This window comes from Biomphalaria glabrata, chromosome 5 (genome assembly GCF_947242115.1).
Source record: "Biomphalaria glabrata chromosome 5, xgBioGlab47.1, whole genome shotgun sequence".
Classification (NCBI taxonomy): domain Eukaryota; kingdom Metazoa; phylum Mollusca; class Gastropoda; family Planorbidae; genus Biomphalaria; species Biomphalaria glabrata.
This window is the reverse complement of record NC_074715.1, coordinates 547,501-570,611: the sequence shown is the minus strand read 5'-3', so window position 1 is coordinate 570,611 and position 23,111 is coordinate 547,501. Positions and strand designations below refer to the sequence as shown.

At 34.9% G+C, this 23,111-nt stretch overlaps 1 protein-coding gene across 1 annotated transcript in view; it reads left to right on the top strand.

The window, feature by feature from the left end:
* Positions 1 to 1,308: 1,308 nt before the first annotated feature.
* The window catches only part of LOC129926467 (uncharacterized), a 232,390-nt gene continuing 210,587 nt past the window's right edge, over positions 1,309 to 23,111 (top strand). Inside the window, exon 1 of the mRNA XM_056030679.1 lies at positions 1,309 to 1,969. The gene's annotated coding sequence lies outside the window, so the exon portion shown is untranslated. The remainder of the gene's footprint in view (positions 1,970 to 23,111) is intronic.

Genomic DNA, 23,111 nt, shown 5'->3' with positions numbered 1-23,111 from the left:
CACCAGCTTGTCTTAGTATTGACATTTGTCACTTTGTTCCTGACCTGAAGACAGAAGCCAGCACCAACAAATCAACATATCAGCGCAAGTAGTACCGGAACCGTGGAACTTAACCAGGGGCCTTTTTTTGGAAAACCTTACCATATCACTATTTAAGACAGGGGTTCTCAACCTGTGGGTCGCCACCCCCTTGGGGGTCGATTGACAATTTGTCAGGGGTCGTTTAAGACCATCGAAAGTATGGCCTAATCTAAAATGTAAAACTTGACACATACATGTTTTTGTAACAACGGAAATTACTATTTTTTATTGTTATTCGAAGATAGATGTAGCAGACAGCAGAATCAGAATTCATTTCAAACATTTTAATTGTCGCAGCAGAACAAATTTCAACAGTTTAAGTAAATGCGCTTAATGCATAAGCCTGTTCGTGTTGTAAAGCTCTGGTATGCCGTACGTAAGGTCATGAGTCATTATTAATCGTCAATAATAATAAGATATAAGTGAATTTAAGGTTTGCCACTTTTTTTTTTTTTTTTTTATTATTATTTTTTTTTTTTTTTTAGTGACTTATGAGTTATTAAAAATTTATTTTTATTTCTATTATTTTTGCAACAATTTTTCCCTTAAGAACCTAAGACAAAGGACCTCCATCCTATATCCTTAGGAATTCTCTGGGGTCTGCTAGAGTCACAAAAATGTACATATTATGAAACAATTTGGTTTCTATAAAGTACAGAGCTCAAAGTAAGTATGTGTATGAAGAGCTTACAAAATTATTTCATTTTGGAATATAACTCATTTTAAGATTAAATTCATTATTTATTTTTATTATTATTTATTGTGATAGTGTTTTTGTTTTTTTTAACAATTTAGTAGTCCATTTGCTCCATTTTCATGAAATCTTGTCCTGTTTGGGTTGTCTTGAAAATTTATTAATTTGGTCAAAGGGATGTAACCAAAAGAAATTTCCACCTTGCATCTTCCAGTCCTAATTGTCTCTCTTGTTGAAAAAAGAAATTAATAAATAGTTTTAGGTAATTTTTAGTAATTATAATTTTAAAGCAAATAAATGATGTATTAAATACATACACATGCAAATTTTTAATAGTTATTACTTATACAAACACACACACCCATTACATTCAAAACTTATTTTCTTCATTGTTTAAACAGACTTTGTGAATTGATAATTTATGATAAAAATGGAACCTTCCAATTCATTGGAAGAAAATAAAGGAATCCTTGAGAAAAAAAAAATAAAAAAAATAAATAAATAAATAAAAAAAAAAATAAAAATTCCTTGATTTAATATATAACATATGTACATACAATGGATCAATATAAAATTACATTTGGGGTTAGCCTTTATAGTGTTTAATTTTAAAATCAACTATATTTCTATATATTTTATCCAAATCATTAGGGTTAAAATTGACATTATGATACACAGCTTTAAGTCTACTGTTCCATACTAAGTTTCTGTATTCTGATAAAATTATTAAGTTAAAATTATGTATCATCTTGTGTTTAGCTTTAGGCAACTTGTTTAAGAGAATAGATAAATTAATATTCACATAGGTTTCACAATTTCCTTCTAATGAATCTCTTACAGTATTTCTAACATTACTAAATAAAGAACATTCTAAATATAAATGCTTTTCATTGTCACCATTAACAGATTGACAAAATTTACAATATTTTACACCAGGTTTTTTCTTTGAAAATGGAGTCATCCCAAAGATAAGTCTGTAAGATATTTCTTTAGCTTTTGTTGCAATGTGTTTGTTATGAAGGTTAGTAAAAGTGTCTTTAAAATCTGTTATATTTAAATCTTTTCCCCATTTAATCCTAATAGCTAAATTTTCTTGTAACTGTTTTTTTAATGTTGTGTATATTTCTTTATATTTATTGTGTATTGAAGGTTCATTGCCTGAAAGAGTTCTTGAGATGGATCTATAAAAAGGATGTAAGTTTGTGCCAAAATAGTGTGGAATGTTGTTTTGTATTGGAATTAAATTGCTTAATCTCAAACCATAATAATATATTGTAAAAGGAAAATCATTTGGATTCTTAACTACTTGACCTATGAATTTTAATCTGAGTGCACATATTTTAGTTTTGATGTCTTGTAAATTGATCCCCCCATCCTCTTTGTTTTGAATAATTGTAGTATGTTTGATGTTTCTAAGTGTGTTTTTGAAGATGAAACTTCTAATTATGTTATTTAATTGAAATATGTATTTTGTAGGAGGTTCTATAATATTGGCTAAATAGACTATCTTTGGGATGACCAAATTGTTTATAAGGATGGCTCTACCAAAAATAGTAGAACCTGTGTGCTTGTACCTGTTAACTAAATTGGATGCCTTAATAATAATATTTTTCCACTGATCTTCACAGAAGAAAAAGGGATTACTATTGTATTCTATACCACATATTTTGATTTTATTTACAAGTTTAAAAGAATATTTTTCCTTAAATGTCCACCTCCCTACACCCATTATTGAGGATTTATTTATGTTAATTTTAGAACCACTGGCATGGCCAAAAATTGTAAACTTTTTAACTATGTTATTAATATCATTTTCAGAGGAGGGAAAAAATGTTGTGTCATCGGCATAAGCCTTAACTTTAACTACTGGGATGGGTCCCGGGATTTTTGTTCCTTTGATAGATGGATCTGACCTAATAGATTCTAGAAAAGGTTCTAGACAAAGGATGTATAAAAAGGGGGATAAAGGACAGCCTTGTCTAACAGATCTTTGAATTGGAAAGGATTGGCTTAAAGAATGGTTGATTATTAGTCTACTGCTGGCATTGGTGTAAATTAGTTTAATGCATTTTATTAAAAAAGGGCTGATTTTACATTTTTCTAATATTTTAAAGAGGAAATTATGGCTGACTCTATCAAATGCTTTCTCTTGGTCTACAGATAACAAGGCAACGCTAGAGTTTTTTTCATGACTGTACATGATAAAATCTCGAATGAAATGTGTCATTCCATCAATACTCCTGTCGGGGTGGGTGCAGTATTGGTCTTGTCCTACGAGTTGGGGAGTGAAGGGTTTAAGTCGTTTAAAAATCATTTTTGTCAGTTGTTTATAGTCTGTATTGAGTAGTGAGATGGGCCTGTAGTCACTTGGAGAACTGTTATCTGTTCTTTTTTTTGGCTAATAGTGTAATATATGCTTCGTTGAAATTTTTTGGAAGTTGTCCTGTTTTAACAGCGTCACTATACAGTCGCAGTAATAGAGGACTTATTAAGGGAAAAAATGTCTTATAGAATTCAAATGTCAGACCGTCCGGTCCGGGAGATTTGTTGTTTTGTGTCGAGTCTAGTGCAGTTTGGAGTTCGTCTAGAGTAAATGGGGTCTCCAAAAGTTCTTCATCGGTCTGCTTCAACTGTTTACAATATTTTAGAAAACATTCTTGAGCCTCCTTGTTTATAGGTTCCAACTGGTAGATATTTTTAAAATGACTTATGAAAACATCTTTAATTTTGTCTTCGTCTTCAACTTTTGAGCCATGTATATCAAGAACACTTGTTATGCATTTACTAGACTGAACATTTTGTTCGATCGACAAGAAAAGTTTGTTTGGGCCTTCTTGACTTAAATAGTTCCTGCATCTAACTTCAGCTCCTTTGTAGATGTAGTTATTTAATTCTTCAAACTTTAATGAGGCTTGAGTTCTATCTATTTCGTCCTCAGCGTGTAATAGTGTGTGCTTCAGTTTCTCTAGTTCTTGTTTTCTACGTGTTTGTACTAGTGTTGATATGACCTGACATTGTTGTTTTATTGAGTTTTTTTTACTAGTGTCCATGTTGTTGTTAGGTTAAAGTTTGGATTGTTTGTATCTTGTAAGCAAGAATTGAGTGTGTTTGAGATTAATTCTATAAAAAGAGGTATTTCTAGAAGAGAATCATTAAATTTCCAATGACTAGTTTTCCTTGTCTTTTTTTTAATTTTCGTACTTATCGTAACTATTATTGCCTTATGGTCTGAATATTCCAGAGACTCTTCTAGATGAGCTACCTTACTTATATGATACTCGGTTGGTACCTAAATTCTATCTAGTCTGGAAGTTACGGGATGAGCTTTATTCACCGAAGTAGTGTCCTGACCTGTGGGATTCACACTCCTGTATGCATCCTGTAACTTAAATTCACACTCAATGTCTTTCAAGAAATTATTAATAGTAGTGTTCATCTGTGAAGGAAGATTTACCGTTGTTGTGTACTGCTTGTCTAGTGTGGACGTGATGTAATTAAAATCCCCTCCTAAAATCAAACTATCCCCTCTATATGTGTCGTGTAATTTTTCACTCAAATATTCAAAAAATTCCCGTTTCTCTGTTCTTTTTGCTGGTGCATAAATGTTAGCCAGTGTAATTGTTTCATTTCTTGTTTCTACTTTAATGATGACTACTCTCCCTTTGTTGTCACTATACTTATGGACTATTTTAAACCTATCTGATACCTGAAAAATGGCTACCCCCCTGCATCCGCTACCATAACTAAAACACCCTTCCTTAAAACCCATGTCTGTTGTGTATGTGTGTGCTTTGTGTTCTGTACCTAAATTTGTCTCTTGTAAAAAAATAAAGTCTGGTTTATACTTTCTTGATAAATATACTACATATTTTTGTTTGTTTGTGAGTCCATGAATGTTTAGAGACAAAACCGTGATGTCCTCCATGATTTTATATTTAAGTGGGTTTGTTTGTAACTAAGATGTATGTGTGTTTTGGAGAAAATTGAAGTGATATTGGATACCTGTAAGAGAAAAAAAAGTCCGGTTTGCGTGTTTTAGTTGAGTGAACTGTGTATTTTTGTTAATTTTTCAGACTTCGAATGTTAAATGAAAGAATTGTAATGTCAGCCATGATTGTGTGTTGGTGGGTTTTTGCGTTGTGTGTGTGTGTGTGTGCCTACTATTTAAAAATGTTTATGTGTTTGGCGGTGTGTCAGGGTCCTCCCCCTCGTCGATTACTAGAGGTGCAGGAGAGTTGGGGATATCTTCCAAATCTTCCACTTCCTCTCCCGTTCTCCCCCTTTCCCTTCTCACCACAGTGCCTTCCCCCTGGTCATCTGAGGTAGAGGACAGAGAAAGAGTTCTTTTCCTGTTTGTTTTGTTTGGAGAGCTAGGCTCCGATCTAGCGTGTCCGGCAGTTTTCATTTTTTTGTGTGTGTTAGACCCTGTGCTACTTTCGCCTTTTTTTGGAGGGGAAAGGGTACCCCTCCCACTGTCCATACATTTTTCAGGTGTTGTACCTTTTTTTTTTGCTTTTTACTAGTTCGAACCCTTCTCCGTCTACCTCAGGGGGTATAGCCTTGGTCTGCCCTTTTTCATTATCTTTTTTCAAGGTTCGCCACTTATAAAGTTCATATAGGGTGTCTCATTGAAATACTAAGTTGTTAAATCTGTAATATGTGAACCAAAATGTGTACGTTTTGAAAAAGGTTGAACAGTGCATCCATAAATTTTAATTTTAATACGTAAACTTTGTATAGAATACGTAACGTATTGGAGAACATGAACCTTGGATGAACTTCTAATGGTAGTAGGGCAGAAAAGCATGGGCCTCTCGTTGTGCTCTGGTAAGAAACTCTGTTGTGGGCCTCCCATAGTGCTGGTAAGAAACTCTGTTGTTGAACGTAGTGTCTCATAGCCTCCATGTAGTTCAAGTGACCCTTCAGTTGTCTCCTCGCAGCATTTGGACACTCTCGTAAGACATTCACCAATGTTTCCTCTGTCTGCCCCATCAGTTTGTATGTCAATTGTAGCGAAGTTATTTGTGTCGAATTATCAGTGATGCCATTTGCTAATGCTTTGCGGACAAAATTTCATCAAACTTTCCAAATTACTTAACATCCCATTTGCACATGCCAGAACTCCAATGAAAGTCAAAAGTGAAAATGTTTAGGAAACAAATAGTTTATTGAACTCATTAATATAGATGCAGCGAAAAATTTCTCTATTACAGACATCTGGATCAAATGTTTGTAGTCTTGTCCAATTTGTCTGTGTTGCATTTTCTTCTTCAATTTGCAATAATACATTATTTGCATAACAGTCTGTTCATTATCATGTCTAAATACAGAAAAACGTCACATGTGTATGCAATGTGAATAATAGGAATTAGAAATAGTAAGATAAATAAATGCATATCTTAAAGAGATATTATAAAGAGAATATAATTACAAATTGTTTCATGATTAAACATAAAGCTTTGGCAATGAAAATCAGATTTACTGTTGGGGGGGGGGGTCGCGGCGTAGTGAGGAATTGTAAAAAGGGGTCGCCGAGCAAAAAAGGTTGAGAACCGCCGATTTAAGAGGATAAAAAGGGGTTCATTCTTATGTGCACTGACCATTTTTTTATTCTGAGCTTCAACTCTTACTGGAAGCAATCATTGATGTAGCAGATAAATATGGAGCAATCCAATCAAAAAATTCTATAGTTCAACAACCAACAAAGTATTGTAGATGTTAGTTTCAAAATATTCGCGTATGACTATATGATGATTTTTCAAAAGGCGACATTCGATCAGAAATACAATGACTGAGAACGGATCTAAAGGCAACAAAAGTTATTCTTAAAGAAAATAAAAGTGGACATTTGCATGTTTCATATGCCACTAAGGCTTTAAAGAATATCTTTAAATCATTTAACAAAGCCTTCCACCGTTTCTTACCATCTGCTTATCTATGGCGTATGTGAAAAAGGATTTTTAAAATTAAAATTAAGAACTTTTTGAGACAAAGGAACAAACGACACTTTCACAAAGCGGAATTTTATTAAAAATGAGATCGTTACAGACATTAACTTGAAGTTAGCGATACGTTTTCAAGTTTGAAATCCAGAAAAAAAAAGACATTTACTTATGATTGCGTTGTTGCAAAATTGAACTATATATTAATGGCAATGTTTTCGATTCCAAAGATTAAGGATGCGTGCATAATTTCACATGACTACGCAAACCCAGTGAAATGTAGATAACTTGTAATAAACAGCTGAATTTTAAGGTTTAATATACACGCATTTCTATAGCTGTTGACAAATCAAATAACGTAGGTAATTATTGTTATAACCATATTGGCAGCGCGAAAGGGTTAACTGTAGGTTCAGCTGACACACGTGAACTCAGGCGATGGAGAAGGGACAGTACTACGGTTACACGCAAATATGATGAATGTTATGGCCATGTGATCCAAAGCCTGCGTGGACTAGAGCGTGACCTCCGTGACCCCGAAGGCGCCGACTAGAGGCACAGTGTGTAAGAAGGCGGCGGTTCAAGATAGGACACGAAGGAGACCTGGACTGTTAGTCTGGCTATGAAGTCGGTCCTGGTTGAGTCCTCAAGTGTTATGTACGAGATAGAGACAGTAGAGTTTTGTACGTTGATGTACAGAGTAACATTTTAGTTGTTGATGTGTTTGTTGCCAATTGTCTAGTATTGGCTGTTATCTACTTATTCACTCATTATTAAAGTACCAGATTGACCAGAGCTCTTGTTGTCAAGTTCTTGATGCGTTAGATGTGCTGTGTTGTGTTTAGCAGTGTTTACTGAAGGCCCGATTAGGAGAGAGAACGTAACATTATAAACTATATGTATTACCGCGCAACAAACAAACGAAAAAAAAAGATTTTTTTAAAGGAGGCGGGGTTGACACCCTGAGCTGACCGCACCGGGTGACACCCACCATAGTGACGCCACTGATATTTACCATTATATTTAGTTAACACCTAGTGTTGTGAACTCCTGACATGGCTTTGACATGGACATATAACTTTTTTCTTCCAGGGATTAAGAAAGAAATATAAATTTAACAAAAAGTAATCAGAATATCTGTGATTATAGACAATGCATCAAATGTTAAACTATTAAATATACACAAACTGCTTTGTACAGTACTTAAACTATATGATTAGACTTCAAAACTCATGCCTCTGATTACAATAACGATCTCCCAAGGGTCGTAACTGTACTTACAGACCAATGAAATCATAACATAGAAATCGTTATATCTTACAACCAAGTGCTATATATAAAGCTGTATACAAATACAATCGTCACACCTAGAATATGATAAACGTTTTTTTTTCCGCCTTGGAGGAAAAGTCCTTGCCAGCTATCCTTCGATTTGACATATGTGAGAGTTTCTTTGAACAAGCTTGAAGAGTGCAGTCATCTTGGTACATGTATTTGCGGAGTTGCGGTCAGTGTTAGCGCTCGATAGAATAGCAGGTTAACGTCCACCAGTTGACGATAGAAGAAACTTAAGAAAGTTCTTCACTTGCCATTGTCTTGAGTCAAAATGTTGATTTGTATCGACGGAGCTCTGGCAGCAGCAAGAAACAAAATACGAGCAGAAGCATCATGAATGAACTGCGTTTACTGGGTATTTTGGTGATAAAACTGCAGATATCTCTGGCACTGAATAGATGTGTTTGAGCATTGGTTTTGTTAATGACGATTGTATTCGAGAAGAATTCATTTCTTTTGTCGCTATTGTTAAGAGGGACGCACTGCCTGTGTCTAACGTCATTGTCAGCCAATACATTGTGTACATTTTACACATGAACAAACTACTCGGCCAAGGCTACGATGGCTGCCCCGTGATGGCTAGCATTTAGTACTATGTTCAGACAAGGATTGTTGAAAAATATATAAAAAGCAGCCTTTGTCCGTAGCGCGTCTCACATTCTTAACTTTGTTATTAATGACCTGAATGACGTTTCAGATATACGTATGCTGTCAGTGTCATGAAGAAGATTATCTATTTCTTCCGCAACAGTCCCAAGCTAGAGCGTTTGTGCTAAATTTACCTCTTTTGTGTGAGACACGATAAACTGAGAAATACGAATTCATTCGCAATTTAAGTCAAAACTTTTGTGTCGCGTATCTCAAAATAACGGCTGTAAGTGAAACCAGACAAACTGCATATGTGTAATCAATGCATATTTCTCGTGTGTTTCTGATTTTTCTTTTAATTGTCCTCAATTATTCATCTGTTCTTTAATCAGTATCCCTGATGTTGCATTCTGTCCAACTTAGCAAAGTTCAACAACACATCAGCAGTCACATTGATGACATTATCAAAAACCAACTTGACCTTGCTGAGGTACACTTAAGGGATGGCATCTTGAGGAAGGCGAGACTGCTGTCAGATACACTTGGTATTGGATTGGTGCAGCCGAGAAGTTGCAGTCGACAGACACACCGAGCGAAAACCACATGTTCGGATTTAGAGAGTTATTACAGAACACAGCTTTACACTCCGTATCTTGATTCGTTAGTTTCTTCATTAACGTCTCGCTTTTCTAGTAATAATGCTCAGTTCAACTTGTTTTGTCTACATCAGGGGTGGGCAAATTACGGCCCGCGGGCCACATGCGGCCCGCCGGAGTGTTTTATGCGGCCTGCGGTCACCTACAGATATATAAGGTGTGCCCACAGTATATACATGTAAAAATGATATATAAGGATATATAAGGTGTGCCCACAGTATATACATGTAAAAATGCAAATATATTAAAAATAATTCTAAATATCTGTATAAATTATTGAAACTGTCGCATTATAAAAAGTTTCAAGTAGACGAAGCTTAAGCTAATTGACTATACTTCAATACACTCAGACTTCACTCAATCTAAGACACAATCTCAGGCCAGTATTTATTCAATGCTATGAAGAACTGTGTTGAGTGTTGGGTATGCTTAGAACAAGATGGCAAATGTAACAACTGATAGATCTCGATCTTTGACTAAGAAAAAGAGTTTGTTTGTTTGTTGTTGTTTTAATGAATATCCCAACCATAAACTCTTAACAGGAAAGTTTGCACAGTCCTGCATAAAATATCATATTATTGTCTCATAAACTATTGTGATCTCGTCAGTTCCAACACGTACTCAGAGATTTAGAAACAAAATATTCCGATGTATCCGTTGGCTTAGCATGGCTTAGCAAGGCAATGAGAAGAATATAAAATCTCAAGGAAGAAATATTTATGTTCCTTGAAGGACATTGACTGTGACTTTATTTCTAATGAAGAGTGGAAGACAGATTTCATGTTTTACGTGGCAGCTATAGCAATGAGTTGCTTGCATTTGCTATGTAAGTGCATGTTAAATCTTTTCAAACAAGACCTTCGAATTTCTCCAGGCAAGTAAAAGAAAAAAAGATTTTGTCATTTTCCTTTGTTGAAAAGTGAAACCATTTCTAGTGAAATGGTTAAAAGTACAAAACTTATTTTAAATTCCTTAATTATAAAATTTTTAATAGCAAATTTTAAGACGCCAAGAACCAGTTTTCAATACCATCAGCTCACCATTTAGCGCAGATACTGATTCAGTTCCAAAGAACATAATTCCATGCAAATTATGACCTGAAAGAGAAGGTCCAGTCAGTTCTTCCACGCGAGTTTAATGGGTGCCAGTAGCATACATTTGTGAACAAATTTTTTTTTTTTTAGGAGACTTAACAAGTGTAATCAAAGGTTGATGTTGACTGACTGTAATTTGATAGCAGTCACAAGAATGACAAGTAGTACCACAGTTACGGAACATTACGAACGAGTGTAAACAGTTAAATACTTCACATTAAGTACAACTGTACATTTGGGGGTTAAAGGTTGTGTTGTAAAAAGACAAAAGTCTTTGAGAATCGTTCATGAAAACGTTCTTCAAAAGAAAATAGGTAGCCGAACATATTGACCTGATTCAATGGAAAGTCTCTCTCCTCTTTTTTACATTGCGATGGCTGTGTGTCGATCAGCAAAAACATTTTTGCTTTTTTAGAAGAGTGGCTTCAACCGTTTGGCTACCTACTAAGTTTGAGTTCAAAACTCGAGTTGTGTTTGCTGAGCGTCTAAAGGAAGGGAGCTTAAAAACTCTCTCCCATAATCCCCCCCCCCCCCCACACACACATACAAACGAAGTTGGACAAGAGAGTACTGAGCATGTTATAAGTATGAACGCTGCGCTGTATAAAAATATTTCAGATTCTTTTATCTTGAGGAACTCTGAGTAAAATAATATTAGGAACAAAAAAAAAAACGTAAACACGGTTGGTGGTTGTGCCGGCCACGTGACATCCCCGTTAACTGCGGCCTCAGAAACAGATGACCTTTACATCATCTGTCTCATATATAGCCAGGTCTGAAAGAGAAACTTTTACTTTCACGAAAAAGTAATCTTTCTGTTCTGAAAGTTATTTCAAATTACAGGTAAAGTGGTCGAACAATAGAACATCGTTCAAATCATTAGTCCATTTATGATCTGCATGATCTGTCCTTTGTGTTCCTTATGGAACATAGGGCCTAAGTAAAAAACACTGCATTTTCCACCGTCTCTCGTTAGTCTTACCAACTCTTTCCTGTCTTCTCAAGATTCCTCTAGTACAGCGATGCCCATCTTAATTCGGCCTGCGGGCCATTTTCATTTCCTACACTAGTGTCGCGGGCCACATCAAAGAAAAGGTAAATAAATTGGATAGTGGAAGTTATTGATTTTTTTTACGGAATTCGGCTTAATTTCTCTACTTCAAATGTAAACAAAATTGTAACAAGCTTTATTACTGACTCATTTTCTTGTTTCTTTTTGGTAAATATTCTACAAAATCTTTCAATCTCTAGGATTAGTTTAAAAATCTTTTATTTGCCGTTCAAATCAAGAATGACGTCATATTTGTTTCACAATACCGTTTATCTATTGTTGTTTTTTTTAAGTATCAAAAATTTCTTTATAAAACGAATTTGTTGGCTTATTATCATGTTTCACAAACAATTAAAGATCCATCTACTTTTCCTGGTAGACTTAATTCAGAATCCCAGTCATTAACAACTAAATGTTAACGGTCATGGTACCGATCCTTCAGAGAAATAGTGAGGACCCTAGCGTAAGTAAAGATACATTTTTTTCAACCTCTTTTTTTTTATGAAGGGAGGATTTTCTACACTTTGTGCCGACGTTTCGCCGGGCCTGATAGAACCACATCGTGGGCCGGATCTGGCCCGCGAGCCGCATTTTGGGCATCACTTCAATAGTACAATGTGTCACCATGTTTGTTTGTTTTTTGTCTTCCTCTGCGTCTTATTCTCAGGGAATTGTAATTTAACACCTGTCTAGCTCTGTTGTTGACATCTTTTCTTAGGGTGTGATGGTGGTGACTTGTAGCACCAATCTGCTGGTTGACAATTTTAACTTGTAAAACTTGAATATAACTTCTTTATGAGCAAAACTAAATATAACTTTTATTAAAATTTAGACCAAATCAACTTGTGATGATGCACAGTAATTTGTAGTAGACTTTAGTAATAACATAAAATGGCATTTTAAACAAAATCTAACTCGCTACAACAACTGGTCAGTTTTCTGTTTCACGTTCTGGAGTCGTCTGTCCTAACTAAGACCGCTGACGACAATGCTACTTATCTTGCATCATTCACTGCATAACTAACCATTACCCGCCGTCACCATAGAAACACACACACACACACACTCCATAACACCCCAATATAACGCATGTCTTATTCTGTTGTTGGCATCTTTTCTTAGGGTGTGACCAATCCATCTCAATTTTTTTTTTAAGATCTTCGCCTATATTCTCCGTTCACTTGTTCAATTCATCTTGATTAGTTATTTTTGTGTGTTTCAAAATAATATATAAAGTAATGTATTTTCTAAATACTATGACAGCACTATAGGAAACGACAGAGTACACAAGATGAATGAGTTTACATTTTAAAACTTCGCCGGGCGTCTGATAATCCCAGCATTAATGCGACAACAATAAGGTTTGTGTGAGAACGGTTCATGTCCCAAACTCTATATTTTGAGATCACTCTTGAATTAGAATTCACCTCTCTCTTCACACCGCCCTTTCCTAACACTTTCTTTTCTCTCCCTCTCTCTTTCTCTCTGACTCTCACACACACATAGTAATAGTTAATTATTTCCCCTCAATAAAAAAAAACCCAACAAAACTATACGCCCTTTCTTTCTATAAATAGTTTTAACTAGTTAGGTTTTAAAACTTAAACTACTACTGTCATTCTATATTTTTGTTGAAGATGATTAGATTTTTCAACTCAAGGCAAAGTTTTAACCGAGATGTAGTTTTAAAAAAGATAATTACATTTTTTTAAATTAATGGGCCTGCCTGTTTGTAGTGATGGGCAAAAGTTAACTAAAAAGTTAAAAACGTTTACTTGAACTAAAAAAAAATTAGTTAAGGCCATTGTTTAAGTAGCAAAAAAAAAAATTTAGTTAAAATCGTAATTTAATTATTTTTTTTAAGTTACTAACTAAAAAAGTATAATTAAAATTTGAAAAACTTTTCGACATGTGGTCAGGGTTGAAACGCACTCCCTGTTTTCTGGTCATGTGATATCAATAACTTTGATTATTAAAAAAAAATGATGCAGTTAACTATTTAGACACATTTGAAGAGGGTAAGTAAGATCCTGGTAGAAGTTATGGGAGTAAATATTTGCACTTGAAAGTAGCAGTATTATAAAATGTTAAACATGTTTTACCAAAAGCTTCTATGCAGTCGGCTATTATGAATGAGGTTGTTCCGAATTTTTTTGTGAGCCACGTGGAGGTGTTTAATTTCTGTTTCTAGTGGGAATCTGATTAGTGGGTTAGGTCAATATTTAGTGGTCTTAATCAATTCATTTGCGGCGAACATATTTTTTTAAACTGCAGGAACATCAAGTACATCCTTTTATAGTCTTAAGACTTATTATTGAGATCTATTAAGTCTCTAAATCAACAGCTAGGCCTATATAGATATAAAAGCATTAGGGTAACCAACTCTAGACAAAAAATCTTAATCCACACCCTCTCTGACCATAAAGTAAAAAGACCGTGTCCAACTGATTTTAACAACCTGGTCAGCTAGACATACACATGACCACATGTAGGCCTAGTGTACTGTACGTGTGTAGTCGATAATACTGTAAGACTACCCTGCATTAAGCCTTATGCAATAGTGTTTGCTTAATGTGGAGAGGTCAGACAAGAAAATAACACACTGGCGTGGCTAGTCAAGCATGTTCAACAATCTGTACACTAAAATAGTTATACACCCTCCCTGCCCAGAAAGTAAATATACAGTGAGTCCGACTGATTTTAACAACCTGCCATATAGACGTACACGTGTAGGTCTATATAGTGTACTGATTGTGCAGGCCATAATGACAAGATCACCCAGTTTTTTTTCTCTTGCGCGCGTTACGGTTATGCAATAGTGTTAGTTGTATTTTTAGTGGTCAGACAAGAAAATAGCACATCGGCATTGTTAGTCAAGCATGTATTTTACACTAAAAAATAGTTATACAGGTCAAATGTTTCTTAAAACTTCAACGATTTCGTTTCAATTTCTTTGGATACTAGATCTAATTTGAAATTCTAAATCTATGTTATTTAGTGAGATTTTAAACTTTACCAGTATAAGTAAGATTTTCCATTATATAATAAGTTAATATTTTTTTTTTTTTAAAGAGTACCATTATTTCCTAAAGGTTTTAATTCAAGGCAAAAATACAAGCACACATATTTATTTAGACATTTTATTTTATTGTGCATTAACGTTTATGTAAGAAACATATTCCTTAATACTGATTTTTATCATAGATAAATATTACTAGAATGTTAAAAGAATAAGATTGAACCGTATGCATATAGTCGGATGATTATTTCTATTGTTGTGGGCTAATCTAATCTGACTTCGACTATGTATCAATTATTACTTAACACAGAACATTACAACTTGAATATAGTTGATAACAACATTCAGTTCTATAAAATGATGCTTTATTAACCACTGGGAAATCAGTCCAGTATTCCTAAAACGTCACTATATCTAATTACTACTCAACTACTATTCAAAACACAACCTACTTCTAACATAACGCCATGTTGGTCTCTCGTTCGCCTAAGTCCACTACGTCATTAGTCTGTCTTACTACGTCATTACTTTTACCGTCGCTAAAACTATACACAATATATTTAACTAACAAATCTAACCTACTCTCTAAACTAGTACATTACACTATGTAGGTCTAGTTCAACTCCGCCCCCCCCCCCCCCCCAAAAAAAAAGTTTGTAATAGTTTAATTAACTTTCTTTAGTTTAACTATCTTTTGAAATTCATGATAAACTAATAGTTTAACTACTTTATTTTAGTTGAAAACTTTTAAAAGTTAGTTTATTTCCCATCACTGCCTGTTTGGCGTTTTTGACTTGTGCTTTATGCCTACATTTCTACCGACATTCTGCCCCTCGTTACTTAAGCCACATTGTGATACATCGCTTAGGTACCAAGCTTTTAAGAACTCTGGTCAGATTTTTCCATATTGTAACTTTTATATGATTAAGTTTAAGAAATATAACAGGAATGAGATTTGGCCGAGAAGTATCGACTATTATAATTTATCTTTTGGTCACCACATCATTAAATGTGACTGATTTTTTTCTTAGCTGGATTTTTTCCCCCTCTTGTACTTTCAATATAAGATTTATCTTAATTACGTGTTCCTACAATTGTCATGCAGAGCTTCAACGTCCAGCATACAATCATAAGACTCTTCCTTCATGGACGGCAAGGAGAAGTTCATTTTAACCGTAGGTAAAGGATAAGTTTATGGCATTACTACCATAATTAATATCTCCAGCCATCCCCCATTCACACGCCCAATGAACTAGTAAAGTTTCCCTTTCAGACATTGCGATCTATAGCGCAGATCGATGTAATTATCATCTGTTGCTGTGGCCCACGATTAAAGAGAGTGTCATGTGGCCAGGACAACGACCAAACGCCTTTACCTTTCTCACACTAATGTCAGGTATCCATTAGAGCTGATTGGACAAGATCCAGAAATTAAGAATCCCAGTCTTCATCAGGATTTGAACCCGTGACGCCCGGTTCGGAAGCCAAGCGCTTTACCACTCAGCAAGCCTCCTCCGAATGTACTCAAATAGAACTAATCTGTTAATGCAACAGAAGATTCATTCTCTTGACAGTGCTGCAAGCTAATGTCCTTTCACTATCCATCATGTCAATCTAATGATGAAGATAACGGAGATATTTATTCCCACTCCAGACCACGGATTTTCCTCCCCTCTTTTCTGCTTGACTGATGTAGGCTATAGATGTAGGGTCACATGACAAGCTCTTCAGAATTAGAAATCATCCAAATTGATTCCACATTGATCTTAGTATTCAATACGAGCGTCGGGCGTATTAATTTAAAAGATCATGAATTCCCGATAACACGTCCTAAAGAGGCGGGGGTGGGGTATTAGAAAAAAATCTCACGAGAGTCAATATACCTTAATCAAAGACCTATTCGATAGTTATGGTTTTGATTCTTTCTTATGAAGAAATATTATTATGAAGGGAGATTGAAAAAATATATGTAGATTTAGTTTGCTATACGCGATAGTGAGCAAGATAGTTCCCCTTTCAGACCCTGCGATTTATAGGCAAGGTAATAACGAGGCCACGGTTAACGAGGGTGTTATGTGGCCAGCATAACTCTCTACCCCTTATATTATATGATTAAAGGGAGCTCTCAATGTTTGGCCTAAGCTCGTCCTTTTGTTTCTGTTAAGTCATACTATAAATAGACATGCAACGAAAAAAAGATGACAATGAAAATAATTTAATGTTAAACTTTAAAAAATGCGTTTCTTGGCCGAAATTCAAAACCCGAACCCGAGACCCTTTGCTTCGGAAGCCAAGAGCCTTACATCTCAGCTCCCAAGCAAACAAAATTACCATAACTATAGTACTTTAAACATTTACAATTATCACATCTCGGCGTAAAAGATTCTTTATCTTTCTGTTTATCTGAGTATTTTAGTAGGTTTATGTTTTTGTATTTGTAAGTTAATGATTTATAATCTACAGCTAAGAGTTTCCACTTACTTGGGATCCTTCAAAATAGTTTCCAGAAATATTTTTAATCGTTTTGAAGAAATGGACAATTTTGATTACAAGGGGCCCCCTCTCTCAAAAAGCTTAGGGTCTTAATAAGTTTAAGTCCGGTCCTGATTTAGGCCTATGTTATCGCTACTTTTCTTTTTGATATAGATCAAGTACTGGCGTTGACTTCTTGTGGCAAAATATGTAGGTAGCAGCTGGGGCTGCGTAGCCATGTGAAATACTGCACTCCTCATTAATCTACGGACTCGTAGTCAAACATGTAACATATATAGATTTGCATATATACATTTGCACACTAGCGCGTCAGTGCAACACCGCTTGTGTTTACGAAATATTTACGAAATGAATGGAGTTCCTAATATGTCTTCCCTCTGAAACACTAGTTTGTTATTTGTGTAACACAAGTATTGTTTTAAACATTGTTTTTCTTTCATGACATTAAATTTAGACGAGCACTGAATTATCTGGTTCTAAGACTCTTCTTCCGAGGTCAACTTCGAAAGTTCTTCATTAGAAACCCAAACACGCGTACATTGATGTCATTTGTTCGCTTTCATAATACAAGTTAAATTTAACCTTACTCTTCAAATGATGCTGTTTGTGTATTTTAATAAGTTAGAATGACAGGACAACACTTAATTTAGCTTCTGGTGGCCAGATATTAGTTGTTCTGATAAGTCTGAAATTTGACGGAACTATTGTATTAACTTTTTGCTGTCTCTGTTGAGGAGAAATGCATAGAAATGATTAGTAAAGAATGTATTCTCCTTTGAAAAATCTGGCCACACAAGTTAAACTAAAGAAGCCAGGAAGAGTTGGCTACTTTTAGTCATTTGACTTTAAAGGCTATAGTGCCCTATTCTGAGACAATGTCACAATCTTCCACACATACGGGTTGATGTGGCACTCGCTTTGGTGGTAGATCAACCAATTATTTTACATTTGGCACGATTTTCTTCCAGAACCAGAGGCGGCCTTAGGGGGTGGTGATTTAACGTTTGTTTTCCCCTCTTGTTATTATTCATCCTCTTTGGTTAAAAAAAAGAAAGGTTGAAGGTCATTGTCGCTTTAGTTTTTGGCATGTTCCAGTTTCAAATGAACATTTCTGACATTGTAAGCTTTGGTGCTTTATTGTGTTGTAGGTTTGACCTGCAGTTTTCTTGACCTCGCTGTTGGCCTAGTGTTGTGTGTGAACTACGTCACCAACTCTACTTACAATTAATGCAAAGAAAATGAAAGTAGATCCCTATTAAAATGATTATAATTTCCAAGCATAACCTAGAGTGCAAAGTTTGCTTTGGTCCAATCTTTAATCACTTAGAAAGCACAACTCATCTTGAGTTAGTACATCTTGAGTCAGATCTCTAGTTTTTTTTTCTTTTTTTTTGTTTGTTTGGGTTTTGGGTTGGGGCAGTTGAGCGACACGTGCCAACATCACAGCATACTAATTTATATGTGCCTTACTTTATTTCAATTTTAACTGTTTATCTCCACGTAGCATTGAAGTTAATAATAATAATTGTAGTAGTACGGATTGTCTTTGAAAACAAAGATTGGAATGCAGTATTTCCCGTGGATACGCAGTCTACCTGCGAATGCCTGCGACCTAAACATTTTACAACATACTGCGTAAACCAAACACCAAACAATTGTCTGCCAGTGGTCAATTTAGGGTGTCTTTTCGCCGTCTACGTCTGTCCCTGGCAGTGGATTATTTTAGTCTGAAATATGTATCCCTGGGTCTTTGTGAGAAATCTTCAGCTGTTTTGTTTGTAAGTCACCTGCTGCCAGGCGCTCTCTTCTATGTCATGTAAAGCAAGCTGACCTTTAAAGCGTTTCGGGGGGAAAAATGGGGGGGTGGTGGCTAATTTCCATCCACCATTCAGCTCACTAAAAAAATAATACCTTCGGCATATGGTAGTCCCCCATACGGGATTCCTATCTATCTATCTATCTATCTATCTATCTATCTATCTATCTATCTATCTATCTATCTATCTATCTATCTATCTATCTATCTATCTATCTATCTATCTATCTATCTGTCTGTCTGTCTGTCTGTCTGTATCTATCTATCTATCTATCTATCTATCTATCTATCTATCTATCTATCTATCTATCTATCTATCTATCTATCTATCTATCTGTCTGTCTGTCTGTCTGTCTGTATCTATCTATCTATCTATCTATCTATCTATCTATCTATCTATCTATCTATCTATCTGTCTGTCTGTCTGTCTCTATCCATCCATCCATCCATTCATCCATCTATCCATCTATAATAATAATAATAATAATTTTATTTATAAAGCGCTGTTAACAAACAAAATGTAGGCTTTAGGCGCTGTAATAACATTACAAACACGAACACGACAACAGAAATCAAAAACTAATCTAAAAAAGTTTTAAACAAGTAGGTTTTAATGTTCTTCTTAAAAGTGGTATAGCGTGTTGTCTGTCTGAGATCAATGGGGAGTGAGTTCCAAACCTTTGGTCCGTGCCCTGAAAAAGCCCGCAAACCGTAGCTTTTGAGGGAGAAACGTGGCACCACTAAAAGCGTTGAGACCATTGAGCGCAGGGCTCTCTGGGGGACATATGGAGTAATCAGTTCTCTAAGGTACAAGGGCATCTCATTGTTATATATACACACTGATGACAAAGTGTGGCGACCTCGTAATCGATTCTCGCTTTCACGGGAAGCCAATGGAGCGTGCCCAAGAGCGTAGTAGGAGAATCTTCTCTTGTTTTTCTAAGTACTATTCGTGCAGCGTTGTTCTGTATACGTTGCAGTTTAGCTATTTCGTCATCAGGTATACCTGCTAGCACGGCGTTACAGTAGTCAAGGCGGGAGAGTATGAATCCCACAGCTAGCGTTTTTGTTGACACCGTTGTTAAATATGGTCGGATCTGGCCAAATCTACGCAGCTGCAGATAAAGACCCTTGCAGAGCTGACTTATGTGTGGGTCGAAAGATAGTGTTGAGTTGAAGAAAACTCCCAAGATTCCGCACTACATGGACATAAGGAAGCTGGCAGTTCGTGATAAAAAGATAATCTGTGCTGTCAACTTTTGAGACGTTGTTCCGAGTGTCAATCTTAATTATTTCTGTCTTATCTTCTTTCATCTTGAGCTTATTTTAAACCATCCAATTGCTCACCCTTGCAACGGTACTACTGATTTTCTCTGCCAGATGCGACACCTCTGAGGGTACTGAGGAATCGTATAACTGTGAGTCATCGGCAAAGAAATGGTATAGTATCTATCTATCTATCTATCTATCTATCTATCTATCTATCTATCTATCTACTATCTATCTATCTATCTATCTATCTATCTATCTATCTATCTATCTATCTATCTATCTATCTATCATCTATCTATCTATCTATCTATCTATCTATCTATCTATCTATCTATCTATCTACTATCTATCTATCTATCTATCTATCTATCTATCTATCTATCTATCTATCTATCTATCTATCTATCTACTATCTATCTATCTATCTATCTATCTATCTATCTATCTATCTATCTATCTATCTATCTATCTATCTATCTATCTATCTATCTATCTATCTATCTATCTATCTATCTATCTATCTATCTATCTATCTATCTATCTATCTATCTATCTATCTATCTATCTATCTATCTATCTATCTATCTATCTATCTATCTATCTATCTATCTATCTATCTATCTATCTATCTATCTATCTATCTATCTATCTATCTATCTATCTATCTATCTATCTATCTATCTATCTATCTATCTATCTATCTATCTATCTATCTATCTATCTATCTATCTATCTATCTATCTATCTATCTATCTATCTATCTATCTATCTATCTATCTATCTATCTATCTATCTATCTATCTATCTATCTATCTATCTATCTATCTATCTATCTATCTATCTATCTATCTATCTATCTATCTATCTATCTATCTATCTATCTATCTATCTATCTATCTATCTATCTATCTATCTATCTATCTATCTATCTATCTATCTATCTATCTATCTATCTATCTATCTATCTATCTATCTATCTATCTATCTATCTATCTATCTATCTATCTATCTATCTATCTATCTATCTATCTATCTATCTATCTATCTATCTATCTATCTATCTATCTATCTATCTATCTATCTATCTATCTATCTATCTATCTATCTATCTATCTATCTATCTATCTATCTATCTATCTATCTATCTATCTATCTATCTATCTATCTATCTATCTATCTATCTATCTATCTATCTATCTATCTATCTATCTATCTATCTATCTATCTATCTATCTATCTATCTATCTATCTATCTATCTATCTATCTATCTATCTATCTATCTATCTATCTATCTATCTATCTATCTATCTATCTATCTATCTATCTATCTATCTATCTATCTATCTATCTATCTATCTATCTATCTATCTATCTATCTATCTATCTATCTATCTATCTATCTATCTATCTATCTATCTATCTATCTATCTATCTATCTATCTATCTATCTATCTATCTATCTATCTATCTATCTATCTATCTATCTATCTATCTATCTATCTATCTATCTATCTATCTATCTATCTATCTATCTATCTATCTATCTATCTATCTATCTATCTATCTATCTATCTATCTATCTATCTATCTATCTATCTATCTATCTATCTATCTATCTATCTATCTATCTATCTATCTATCTATCTATCTATCTATCTATCTATCTATCTATCTATCTATCTATCTATCTATCTATCTATCTATCTATCTATCTATCTATCTATCTATCTATCTATCTATCTATCTATCTATCTATCTATCTATCTATCTATCTATCTATCTATCTATCTATCGGTGACCGGTCACTTCATCCCCGGTCATTTCATCCCCTGGTCATTTCATCCCCTGGTCACTTCATCCCCCGGTCATTTCATCCCCTGGTCATTTCATCCCCTGGTCACTTCATCCCCCGGTCACTTCATCCCCCGGTCATTTCATCCCCTGGTCACTTCATCCCCCGGTCACTTCATCCCCTGATATTTTCATCACCTGATAATTTTATCTAACAAATTGTAATTTTAAAAAGCTATAAATGAGCAATATTTAATGTATTCCTTTTTTATTTAAATGACAGAGAGAGAGAAAGAGATAGGGAGTGACACCCTAAATATACATGCAAGATTATTTCCAATAAGCACTCAAACAGTTAATTTTAAGGCTATAGGAACCTCATCATGACGGGTATGTTCACAACACTAGAGGCCCCCCAACCAGTTTCAATATGTAGAATGAATATCAATAAACAAAATACATACTTACATATACGTGTAGAAATGAAATATCGATAGAAATAAAGTCCTATAACACAATTTGTAACTTTAATGTTTATAAGGAAGTCCGCCTTTATTAGAAAAAAATAAAACCTTATTACAAGGCTAAAAATGACTCGCCCATTTTCAAGAAAGAGCGATTGAAAAATCAAATAAAGTGAAACATGGTCGTACTTTCACCACAGCTTGGCCTTTGATGATAAGTTATCAGCGGCACGGTCATAATTATTGTAATCGCACTTCTATCTCTCAAAAGATTTCCACTACTTGCACCACACCTTGGCCTTTGATGATAAGTTATCAGCGGCACGGTCAAAATTATTGTAATCGCACTTCTATCTCTCAAAAGATTCCCCCTTCTTGCACTACACCTTGGCCTTTAATCATTACGCTATAGATAAGTAGACATCCAGATTTACCAAATAATATTAGATTTCTCATTAAGAATACAAAGTGGAAGAGGAAACACTATAAACGCATTAGTAATATGTCATAAAATGTAAAAAAGAAAGCATTCTACATAATCATATTTATATATAAAATATTTAATCGGGGATGAAATGACCGGGGGATGAAGTGACCGGGGGATGAAGTGACCAGGGGATGAAATGACTAGGGGATGAAATGACCGGGGATGAAGTGACCGGGGATGAAGTGACCGGGGATGAAATGACCGGGGATGAAGTGACCGTGGATGAAGTGACCGGGGATGAAGTGACCGGGAACCTATCTATCTATCTATCTATCTATCTATCTATCTATCTATCTATCTATCTATCTATCTATCTTTCTTTCTTTC